Source organism: Aplysia californica, unplaced genomic scaffold (genome assembly GCF_000002075.1).
Source record: "Aplysia californica isolate F4 #8 unplaced genomic scaffold, AplCal3.0 scaffold00759, whole genome shotgun sequence".
NCBI lineage: Eukaryota > Metazoa > Mollusca > Gastropoda > Aplysiida > Aplysiidae > Aplysia > Aplysia californica.
Genome location: NW_004798029.1, coordinates 214,673 through 217,607, shown reverse-complemented (window position 1 = coordinate 217,607; position 2,935 = coordinate 214,673).

Here is a 2,935-nt window from a genome sequence, read left to right as displayed (position 1 = left end):
GGGGGTTCTTAGTACGCTTTTGTTCTTTCTAGTTGAAGCAACCACGTGATGGACCATAAAACAAATGTTATTTATATTGTATTTCCCTTGTTGACTGGCCTGGTGTTTTTAAAGACTGGTTTAAAAACGGCTATGATAGTTGGAAATGTTGTACCATGGTTATCGCTATGTTATGATGTACTGTAGTTATACCCTGTGCCCTCTCCTCCACTCCCATCCCCTCCCCTCCTCTCCCCTCCCCTCTCCCTCTCCCCCCTTCCTTCGAGTCCGCACCCTCCCTTTCAGATGTTGAAATCTTCGTCAAACAGCCACTTGTCCAAGTTAGTCACCTGCACAAACGACCATTTCTCACAAGCTCTTTGCGTTTTCTAATATTATACATAAAACTGTCTAAGGCGTCCACCTGTCTAAGACCACGACATTTTTCCTGTACACTGGGTGGCTGTCCTAGACAATTTCAGTTGTATTCATCTTTCAGAATGTTGCTTACTTTTTAAATATATTTCCCTTTTTTCTGTCTATTACACAAACATGTAATTTCGAGGGATATACATTGTATAGCTACTGGTTAAATGGCAGCACAAAAGCTAGAATGGACATGATATTTGAACCACTCTCCATTCAGCTTTGTGTTTCTAGTATACGTAGATGGTGGTAGGAAGCGAAGTGCTGAAAAGAAATAGAGAAATAGGAGAAAAACCCCCAAACCCCTGTCAGATTCGAACCTAGAACCTTCACCTGTTAGTCACGCTTATATGGGCTGAGTTAAGTTTTAGTAACAGTTTTATGGCACTTACGATACAAGTAATATAATTGCCGAAGATTGGAGGTGTTACTAGAGGATAAGAAACAGCAACAACAAAAAAAGAAAGAAAAAAGGAGGAGCGACAAGGGGGATAGGATAAAAAAGAGGAAACGTCACCAGAGAACCTACAAACCACCCACTGAGTAGAGATAAAGACGATAGCAGAGATGTATCATAATAAAAAGGAACGAAGCACACCCGAGCACCCTCCAACCACCCCCTGTCAGACGGCATAGGCAAGGACGAAGTTGGACGGTCTCAGATGCCAGCCCAACTCTCCGGCGTGTCCTGACCAATGAACTGGCCGGGGGCCTGGAGATGACAGTTTTGGCGCGAAGCAATCTCATAGGCCTGGTCCCTGGCGGCTTCGTGTCATACCAGATTATTAAATGTAATTCATATGTGTTTCTATAGGGGAGGCGCTATGGCGAGAGGCGGGGCGCTGGGTTTGACAGCCCAACGAATGGAGCTGGTGGGCTTTTACTTCTCCTTTCTTATTTTTTGGCGTGCACATTTGTGCCCTGAAAATTTGAACGAGAGTAAAGGGTTTGTAATAAGAAATTGATTTTGCACCTTTGTCAATGTTCAAAATAGTGATCTGTTGAAGAGTATATTTTACTATGTTTTTACTATGTTTAAGGGTCGCGTGGTACTGTGAATTTATAAGACTCTGGGATCCTTCTTCAAACACCACGGATTTGATCCCTATTGAATAATCAGATTTTTTTGTTGTAGATAAAGTTTTCTTTTTTTCTTTAGTCTGGGAGCATTACAGGCGTCTGTGGGATATCGGTTAGGCGCTTTGCTGTCGCACGAAGGAGGCCCGAGTTCGATTCCTGAGTAGGAGGATTTTTAAAAAAATCGAGTAACGGTTTTTCTGCTGGGATGTTGTACCCCTCTCAGCCCGAGCTGGCTCTGACAGGCATGGTCTGAAGTCAGCCTCCCAAATAATCAAAATTGTCTCATGGTGGCGTAAAACACCTACAAAAGAAAGAAGCACAAAACAAAAAATACTTTTAAAAAAGACCCAAACCCAACGACTTTGAATAAGCACTTTTATACACTGTAGACGTTACATAATGTTTTGTAATTTACCCAAAAAAAAGAAAAGAAAAAAACATACGAAAAGAAAAGAATTTTAACAGATGACAAATGAAAAAATAAAAGCAAAACAAGGGGGAAAGAATGAAACAAAGAAAGAAAGAAAGAGAGAAAGAAACACATTCACTGTTACTTCTTCCGAGACTCCCATCTCGAAGAACTTGGAATAATGTGATTAGCCCCCGCAAAACGGGGTTAGCCCGGGTCGGCCCTTCCGCCTATTACAGTCGAGATCCGGGCACATCTAATACCATAATCATGGCGGCGAGAGCTGGCGAGAGACCGCGAGAGACCACGAGAGTCCGCGAGGCGCGTTGGTTATTACTGAATACATCCCATGTTAAACCCTTCGTTTCCGGCCATTGTTAAGGAGATAGAGGCGGGATATTTTCTCTTATTACAGCCGCCATTTCCTGGCGGACCATGTACCCACGTGACCCGGCTGTGTCCATCCTCCCTCCCGGGGCCAGGCTTAGCTCAAGATGTCCGGGCTGACCCTAGGCCTCAGCTACATAGATAAGTCAATTCTGGACGTTCGCCTCAATTTGTCTGTCTCCAATTGATTATTTCATTTCACTCTTAAATTAGACTCTCATTTCTCCAGCCACCTTCTTCCCTTCTGCCCCACCCACCTTCCCCTTCCCCCTCTCCCACCCTTTCTTTTCGCACTCCACATCCATCCGCCTTGCTTTCTCAAACTCTTTCTCTCTCTCTCTCTCTCTCTCTCTCTCTCTCTCTCTCTCTCTCTCCACAACCTCTTTTCTCTGTGTCTTTATACCCGCACCTCTTTCACGTACGTCCTTGCACCCATCCTTCCACCCCTCTCTATCTAATCTCTTTCTTTTCTCTATGTCTACTCCAAACCCTCCCCCTCCCCCACCCCTCTCTATCTCTTTTCTCGGTGTCTACTAAAAACGCTCCCTCTCCCCTACCCCTCCCTCTTCCTTTCCACTCTCTGTCTCGTCTCTTTTTTCTCTGTGTCTTTGTCTACCACCCCCACCCGCAACAAAACCATCTCTCCTTCCTTCT